This window comes from Electrona antarctica, assembly GCF_951216825.1.
Source record: "Electrona antarctica genome assembly, contig: scaffold_53, whole genome shotgun sequence".
In the NCBI taxonomy this organism is placed as follows: Eukaryota; Metazoa; Chordata; class Actinopteri; order Myctophiformes; family Myctophidae; genus Electrona; species Electrona antarctica.
In genome coordinates, this window is record NW_027638402.1 from 533,002 (window position 1) to 543,605 (window position 10,604).

The window sequence follows — 10,604 nt, forward strand, 5'->3', positions numbered from 1 at the left end:
TACAGGAGGGCAATGGCAAATAGACATGTGGACGTCCCACATGGACAGTCTGTCTGGCACATACATGCAGAAACATACCAGGTGGACATATAACCATAGTTACACCTGTAACCTACGGCAGACCCTCACTGACAGCACCCTGGTTACAGGAGGGCAATGGCAAATAGACATGTGGACGTCCAACATGGACAGTCTGTCTGGCACATACATGCAGAAGGCACAGCCAAGAGGGCAGTCCTTTTGCCATAGCCTAACATACCAGGTGGACATATAACCATAGTTACACCTGTAACCTACGGCAGACCCTCACTGACAGCACCCTGGTTACAGGAGGGCAATGGCAAATAGACATGTGGACGTCCCACATGGACAGTCTGTCTGGCACATACATGCAGAAACATACCAGGTGGACATATAACCATAGTTACACCTGTAACCTACGGCAGACCCTCACTGACAGCACCCTGGTTACAGGAGGGCAATGGCAAATAGACATGTGGACGTCCAACATGGACAGTCTGTCTGGCACATACATGCAGAAGGCACAGCCAAGAGGGCAGTCCTTTTGCCATAGCCTAACATACCAGGTGGACATATAACCATAGTTACACCTGTAACCTACGGCAGACCCTCACTGACAGCACCCTGGTTACAGGAGGGCAATGGCAAATAGACATGTGGACGTCCCACATGGACAGTCTGTCTGGCACATACATGCAGAAACATACCAGGTGTACATATAACCATAGTTACACCTGTAACCTACGGCAGACCCTCACTGACAGCACCCTGGTTACAGGAGGGCAATGGCAAATAGACATGTGGACGTCCCACATGGACAGTCTGTCTGGCACATACATGCAGAAGGCACACCCAAGAGGGCAGTTCTTTTGCCATAGCCTAACATACCAGGTGGACATATAACCATAGTTACACCTGTAACCTACGGCAGACCCTCACTGACAGCACCCTGGTTACAGGAGGGCAATGGCAAATAGACATGTGGACGTCCCACATGGACAGTCTGTCTGGCACATACATGCAGAAACATACCAGGTGGACATATAACCATAGTTACACCTGTAACCTACGGCAGACCCTCACTGACAGCACCCTGGTTACAGGAGGGCAATGGCAAATAGACATGTGGACGTCCCACATGGACAGTCTGTCTGGCACATACATGCAGAAGGCACACCCAAGAGGGCAGTCCTTTTGCCATAGCCTAACATACCAGGTGGACATATAACCATAGTTACACCTGTAACCTACGGCAGACCCTCACTGACAGCACCCTGGTTACAGGAGGGCAATGGCAAATAGACATGTGGACGTCCCACATGGACAGTCTGTCTGGCACATACATGCAGAAACATACCAGGTGGACATATAACCATAGTTACACCTGTAACCTACGGCAGACCCTCACTGACAGCACCCTGGTTACAGGAGGGCAATGGCAAATAGACATGTGGACGTCCAACATGGACAGTCTGTCTGGCACATACATGCAGAAGGCACAGCCAAGAGGGCAGTCCTTTTGCCATAGCCTAACATACCAGGTGGACATATAACCATAGTTACACCTGTAACCTACGGCAGACCCTCACTGACAGCACCCTGGTTACAGGAGGGCAATGGCAAATAGACATGTGGACGTCCCACATGGACAGTCTGTCTGGCACATACATGCAGAAACATACCAGGTGGACATATAACCATAGTTACACCTGTAACCTACGGCAGACCCTCACTGACAGCACCCTGGTTACAGGAGGGCAATGGCAAATAGACATGTGGACGTCCCACATGGACAGTCTGTCTGGCACATACATGCAGAAGGCACACCCAAGAGGGCAGTCCTTTTGCCATAGCCTAACATACCAGGTGGACATATAACCATAGTTACACCTGTAACCTACGGCAGACCCTCACTGACAGCACCCTGGTTACAGGAGGGCAATGGCAAATAGACATGTGGACGTCCCACATGGACAGTCTGTCTGGCACATACATGCAGAAACATACCAGGTGGACATATAACCATAGTTACACCTGTAACCTACGGCAGACCCTCACTGACAGCACCCTGGTTACAGGAGGGCAATGGCAAATAGACATGTGGACGTCCAACATGGACAGTCTGTCTGGCACATACATGCAGAAGGCACAGCCAAGAGGGCAGTCCTTTTGCCATAGCCTAACATACCAGGTGGACATATAACCATAGTTACACCTGTAACCTACGGCAGACCCTCACTGACAGCACCCTGGTTACAGGAGGGCAATGGCAAATAGACATGTGGACGTCCCACATGGACAGTCTGTCTGGCACATACATGCAGAAACATACCAGGTGGACATATAACCATAGTTACACCTGTAACCTACGGCAGACCCTCACTGACAGCACCCTGGTTACAGGAGGGCAATGGCAAATAGACATGTGGACGTCCAACATGGACAGTCTGTCTGGCACATACATGCAGAAGGCACAGCCAAGAGGGCAGTCCTTTTGCCATAGCCTAACATACCAGGTGGACATATAACCATAGTTACACCTGTAACCTACGGCAGACCCTCACTGACAGCACCCTGGTTACAGGAGGGCAATGGCAAATAGACATGTGGACGTCCCACATGGACAGTCTGTCTGGCACATACATGCAGAAACATACCAGGTGGACATATAACCATAGTTACACCTGTAACCTACGGCAGACCCTCACTGACAGCACCCTGGTTACAGGAGGGCAATGGCAAATAGACATGTGGACGTCCCACATGGACAGTCTGTCTGGCACATACATGCAGAAGGCACACCCAAGAGGGCAGTCCTTTTGCCATAGCCTAACATACCAGGTGGACATATAACCATAGTTACACCTGTAACCTACGGCAGACCCTCACTGACAGCACCCTGGTTACAGGAGGGCAATGGCAAATAGACATGTGGACGTCCCACATGGACAGTCTGTCTGGCACATACATGCAGAAACATACCAGGTGGACATATAACCATAGTTACACCTGTAACCTACGGCAGACCCTCACTGACAGCACCCTGGTTACAGGAGGGCAATGGCAAATAGACATGTGGACGTCCCACATGGACAGTCTGTCTGGCACATACATGCAGAAGGCACACCCAAGAGGGCAGTCCTTTTGCCATAGCCTAACATACCAGGTGGACATATAACCATAGTTACACCTGTAACCTACGGCAGACCCTCACTGACAGCACCCTGGTTACAGGAGGGCAATGGCAAATAGACATGTGGACGTCCCACATGGACAGTCTGTCTGGCACATACATGCAGAAACATACCAGGTGGACATATAACCATAGTTACACCTGTAACCTACGGCAGACCCTCACTGACAGCACCCTGGTTACAGGAGGGCAATGGCAAATAGACATGTGGACGTCCAACATGGACAGTCTGTCTGGCACATACATGCAGAAGGCACAGCCAAGAGGGCAGTCCTTTTGCCATAGCCTAACATACCAGGTGGACATATAACCATAGTTACACCTGTAACCTACGGCAGACCCTCACTGACAGCACCCTGGTTACAGGAGGGCAATGGCAAATAGACATGTGGACGTCCCACATGGACAGTCTGTCTGGCACATACATGCAGAAACATACCAGGTGGACATATAACCATAGTTACACCTGTAACCTACGGCAGACCCTCACTGACAGCACCCTGGTTACAGGAGGGCAATGGCAAATAGACATGTGGACGTCCAACATGGACAGTCTGTCTGGCACATACATGCAGAAGGCACAGCCAAGAGGGCAGTCCTTTTGCCATAGCCTAACATACCAGGTGGACATATAACCATAGTTACACCTGTAACCTACGGCAGACCCTCACTGACAGCACCCTGGTTACAGGAGGGCAATGGCAAATAGACATGTGGACGTCCCACATGGACAGTCTGTCTGGCACATACATGCAGAAACATACCAGGTGGACATATAACCATAGTTACACCTGTAACCTACGGCAGACCCTCACTGACAGCACCCTGGTTACAGGAGGGCAATGGCAAATAGACATGTGGACGTCCAACATGGACAGTCTGTCTGGCACATACATGCAGAAGGCACAGCCAAGAGGGCAGTCCTTTTGCCATAGCCTAACATACCAGGTGGACATATAACCATAGTTACACCTGTAACCTACGGCAGACCCTCACTGACAGCACCCTGGTTACAGGAGGGCAATGGCAAATAGACATGTGGACGTCCCACATGGACAGTCTGTCTGGCACATACATGAAGAAACATACCAGGTGGACATATAACCATAGTTACACCTGTAACCTACGGCAGACCCTCACTGACAGCACCCTGGTTACAGGAGGGCAATGGCAAATAGACATGTGGACGTCCCACATGGACAGTCTGTCTGGCACATACATGCAGAAGGCACAGCCAAGAGGGCAGTCCTTTTGCCATAGCCTAACATACCAGGTGGACATATAACCATAGTTACACCTGTAACCTACGGCAGACCCTCACTGACAGCACCCTGGTTACAGGAGGGCAATGGCAAATAGACATGTGGACGTCCCACATGGACAGTCTGTCTGGCACATACATGCAGAAACATACCAGGTGGACATATAACCATAGTTACACCTGTAACCTACGGCAGACCCTCACTGACAGCACCCTGGTTACAGGAGGGCAATGGCAAATAGACATGTGGACGTCCAACATGGACAGTCTGTCTGGCACATACATGCAGAAGGCACAGCCAAGAGGGCAGTCCTTTTGCCATAGCCTAACATACCAGGTGGACATATAACCATAGTTACACCTGTAACCTACGGCAGACCCTCACTGACAGCACCCTGGTTACAGGAGGGCAATGGCAAATAGACATGTGGACGTCCCACATGGACAGTCTGTCTGGCACATACATGCAGAAACATACCAGGTGGACATATAACCATAGTTACACCTGTAACCTAGAGCAGACCCTCACTGACAGCACCCTGGTTACAGGAGGGCAATGGCAAATAGACATGTGGACGTCCAACATGGACAGTCTGTCTGGCACATACATGCAGAAGGCACAGCCAAGAGGGCAGTCCTTTTGCCATAGCCTAACATACCAGGTGGACATATAACCATAGTTACACCTGTAACCTACGGCAGACCCTCACTGACAGCACCCTGGTTACAGGAGGGCAATCGCAAATAGACATGTGGACGTCCCACATGGACAGTCTGTCTGGCACATACATGCAGAAACATACCAGGTGGACATATAACCATAGTTACACCTGTAACCTACGGCAGACCCTCACTGACAGCACCCTGGTTACAGGAGGGCAATGGCAAATAGACATGTGGACGTCCAACATGGACAGTCTGTCTGGCACATACATGCAGAAGGCACAGCCAAGAGGGCAGTCCTTTTGCCATAGCCTAACATACCAGGTGGACATATAACCATAGTTACACCTGTAACCTACGGCAGACCCTCACTGACAGCACCCTGGTTACAGGAGGGCAATGGCAAATAGACATGTGGACGTCCCACATGGACAGTCTGTCTGGCACATACATGCAGAAACATACCAGGTGGACATATAACCATAGTTACACCTGTAACCTACGGCAGACCCTCACTGACAGCACCCTGGTTACAGGAGGGCAATGGCAAATAGACATGTGGACGTCCAACATGGACAGTCTGTCTGGCACATACATGCAGAAGGCACAGCCAAGAGGGCAGTCCTTTTGCCATAGCCTAACATACCAGGTGGACATATAACCATAGTTACACCTGTAACCTACGGCAGACCCTCACTGACAGCACCCTGGTTACAGGAGGGCAATGGCAAATAGACATGTGGACGTCCCACATGGACAGTCTGTCTGGCACATACATGCAGAAACATACCAGGTGGACATATAACCATAGTTACACCTGTAACCTACGGCAGACCCTCACTGACAGCACCCTGGTTACAGGAGGGCAATGGCAAATAGACATGTGGACGTCCCACATGGACAGTCTGTCTGGCACATACATGCAGAAGGCACACCCAAGAGGGCAGTCCTTTTGCCATAGCCTAACATACCAGGTGGACATATAACCATAGTTACACCTGTAACCTACGGCAGACCCTCACTGACAGCACCCTGGTTACAGGAGGGCAATGGCAAATAGACATGTGGACGTCCCACATGGACAGTCTGTCTGGCACATACATGCAGAAACATACCAGGTGGACATATAACCATAGTTACACCTGTAACCTACGGCAGACCCTCACTGACAGCACCCTGGTTACAGGAGGGCAATGGCAAATAGACATGTGGACGTCCAACATGGACAGTCTGTCTGGCACATACATGCAGAAGGCACAGCCAAGAGGGCAGTCCTTTTGCCATAGCCTAACATACCAGGTGGACATATAACCATAGTTACACCTGTAACCTACGGCAGACCCTCACTGACAGCACCCTGGTTACAGGAGGGCAATGGCAAATAGACATGTGGACGTCCCACATGGACAGTCTGTCTGGCACATACATGCAGAAACATACCAGGTGGACATATAACCATAGTTACACCTGTAACCTAGAGCAGACCCTCACTGACAGCAACCTGGTTACAGGAGGGCAATGGCAAATAGACATGTGGACGTCCAACATGGACAGTCTGTCTGGCACATACATGCAGAAGGCACAGCCAAGAGGGCAGTCCTTTTGCCATAGCCTAACATACCAGGTGGACATATAACCATAGTTACACCTGTAACCTACGGCAGACCCTCACTGACAGCACCCTGGTTACAGGAGGGCAATGGCAAATAGACATGTGGACGTCCCACATGGACAGTCTGTCTGGCACATACATGCAGAAACATACCAGGTGGACATATAACCATAGTTACACCTGTAACCTACGGCAGACCCTCACTGACAGCACCCTGGTTACAGGAGGGCAATGGCAAATAGACATGTGGACGTCCAACATGGACAGTCTGTCTGGCACATACATGCAGAAGGCACAGCCAAGAGGGCAGTCCTTTTGCCATAGCCTAACATACCAGGTGGACATATAACCATAGTTACACCTGTAACCTACGGCAGACCCTCACTGACAGCACCCTGGTTACAGGAGGGCAATGGCAAATAGACATGTGGACGTCCCACATGGACAGTCTGTCTGGCACATACATGCAGAAACATACCAGGTGGACATATAACCATAGTTACACCTGTAACCTACGGCAGACCCTCACTGACAGCACCCTGGTTACAGGAGGGCAATGGCAAATAGACATGTGGACGTCCAACATGGACAGTCTGTCTGGCACATACATGCAGAAGGCACAGCCAAGAGGGCAGTCCTTTTGCCATAGCCTAACATACCAGGTGGACATATAACCATAGTTACACCTGTAACCTACGGCAGACCCTCACTGACAGCACCCTGGTTACAGGAGGGCAATGGCAAATAGACATGTGGACGTCCCACATGGACAGTCTGTCTGGCACATACATGCAGAAGGCACAGTCAAGAGGGCAGTCCTTTTGCCATAGCCTAACATACCAGGTGGACATATAACCATAGTTACACCTGTAACCTACGGCAGACCCTCACTGACAGCACCCTGGTTACAGGAGGGCAATGGCAAATAGACATGTGGACGTCCCACATGGACAGTCTGTCTGGCACATACATGCAGAAGGCACAGCCAAAAGGGCAGTCCTTTTGCCATAGCCTAACATACCAGGTGGACATATAACCATAGTTACACCTGTAACCTTCGGCAGACCCTCACTGACAGCACCCTGGTTACAGGAGGGCAATGGCAAATAGACATGTGGACGTCCCACATGGACAGTCTGTCTGGCACATACATGCAGAAGGCACAGCCAAGAGGGCAGTCCTTTTGCCATAGCCTAACATACCAGGTGGACATATAACCATAGTTACACCTGTAACCTACGGCAGACCCTCACTGACAGCACCCTGGTTACAGGAGGGCAATGGCAAATAGACATGTGGACGTCCCACATGGACAGTCTGTCTGGCACATACATGCAGAAGGCACAGCCAAGAAGGCAGTCCTTTTGCCATAGCCTAACATACCAGGTGGACATATAACCATAGTTACACCTGTAACCTACGTCAGACCCTCACTGACAGTACCCTGGTTACATCTGTAACCTAAACACACACCCTAATTTGCATAGTTCACACCCTCAAATTAGCATAAGACATACCCCCAAATCAACGGAGGACACCCCCCTAGTATGTGTAAGTCACGCATACACATCAGCATGAACCACGCCCCGCATTAATGTTAGACACACCCCCTGATTAGCATGATCCACGCCCCCTACTTAACACCCATGCATTAGCATGAACCACACGGCCAACTTTTTGTAAGACACACCCCTAAATGAGTGTAAGACACACCCCCTGATTAGCATGAGCCACACCCCCTAATTAGCATGAATTACACCCATACATTAGCATGTACCCTGCCCCAAATTAGCACTAGACACACCCCTAAATGAGTGTAGACACACCCCCTGATTAGCATGGTGTAGTCATGGTGTAGCATGTATGGAGGCATGCCCAAGAGGACACATTGTCATCCCAAAGGGACAGTCAAATGGGATGGATTAAGGTTTGCCCAAATGGACATGGTCAATATTCTTTTGCTCCTATTTCTGTTCTGGACCACCACACGCTACCATAATGCATGTGCGCTATCAGGGGCTATCAAAGAATACATGGTAACAAGGTGTAGTCTTTATATATCACAGTTCTGGAGCTATGGCCATTTGAATTTGAAGAATGCTACACTATAACATGCCAAGGGGACATTTGGCTTATAACCTCACACTAAATCCAAATTTTGATCATGCAAAGACTGGTCCCTGGAGTTAAAACTCGGCATATTCTGATAGAGCATTGAAAGGTGATTGAACTGACCACTGTTTGGTTGCCATAGCACCTACAGAACTCATGAAATAGTTTAAAAATGTGCTGTTTGTGCAAAACCCTGATGTTACATAGCATGTATGGAGGCATGCCCAAGAGGACACTTTGTCATCCCAAAGGGACAGTCAAATGGGATGGATTAAGGTTTGCCCAAATGGACATGGTCAATATTATTTTGCTCCTATTTCTGTTCTGGACCACCACACGCTACCATAATGCATGTGCGCTATCAGGGGCTATCAAAGAATACATGGTAACAAGGTGTAGTCTTTATATATCACAGTTCTGGAGCTATGGCCATTTGAATTTGAAGAATGCTACACTATAACATGCCAAGGGGACATTTGGCTTATAACCTCACACTAAATCCAAATTTTGATCATGCAAAGACTGGTCCCTGGAGTTAAAACTCGGCATATTCTGATAGAGCATTGAAAGGTGATTGAACTGACCACTGTTTGGTTGCCATAGCACCTACAGAACTCATGAAATAGTTTAAAAATGTGCTGTTTGTGCAAAACCCTGATGTTACATAGCATGTATGGAGGCATGCCCAAGAGGACACTTTGTCATCCCAAAGGGACAGTCAAATGGGATGGATTACTGTTGCATGTCCTCTCTGTGCATTGCAGTGGGGTTTGTGAGTCCAAACAGGTGGTGGCTTGCTAATTGAGACACCTGAAATTGTTTGAGAGTTGATTAGTGTCTTTTTGGGCAAGTGTCAAACGTGGCCATGTTTTCCTTCACATGCCAGAGGGACTGTCCCTTTGGGATGTGAACGTGTCCTTATGTAATATCAGGAAGTGCTCTCTCTACTTCAACTGCACAGCTTCTGACAAACTCAAACAGGACAGGAGGGTAATTTAGACATCAAAGAAAAAGGAGCACCAATCACAAACATTCAATCAAGAACTAAGTACTCTGCTGCACTAATTATCATGAGATCAAACACTGCTGCACAGAATAGGTACAATCAAGCAAACAAGGTCATCATGACATGAACTCATAGTTCAAGTGGCTCTTACAGGTGCTATGGCAACCACATAGTGTTAGTTTAAAGACAACTTTAGTTTTTTTCAACCAAGGTTCATGTTTTAGGTTGTTATTAGTTTTAGGGATTTTAGCTGTTTTTGAAAGGGGGCCGGGGGCATTCGAGCATGGGGCTAAATATGTATTTTTTTACAAAATATTATGGCGATTTTTTTTTTTTATTATTTACTATAGTCCTAATAAACCCCAGGAAATTACATCTGGCCACAAAAAAAATCACAGGATCTACTCAAGAATATGTTTCACATGAGTTGCCACATTATTTATTTTGAACCAACATTTGGCAACTAAACTAAAATAAAAACAAAACTACTAAACTACTAACAACAATAAAACAAATTACAAATTAAGCATTATTTTCTGCAATGGCCTCCTCCCTTCCTTCCTTTGCTCCTCCTTCCTTCTTCTGTTGCTTCTCGTCCAACTGGAAATATTAAAATAATACAGTCAGACAATGAGATGACTGTCTCATTTTGTGCACATTGAGGTCAAGGGGTCATTGTACTCTTTGCATTGGCCTGGTTTTCGGACATGCCGACTGGACTGTCCCTTTGGGATGT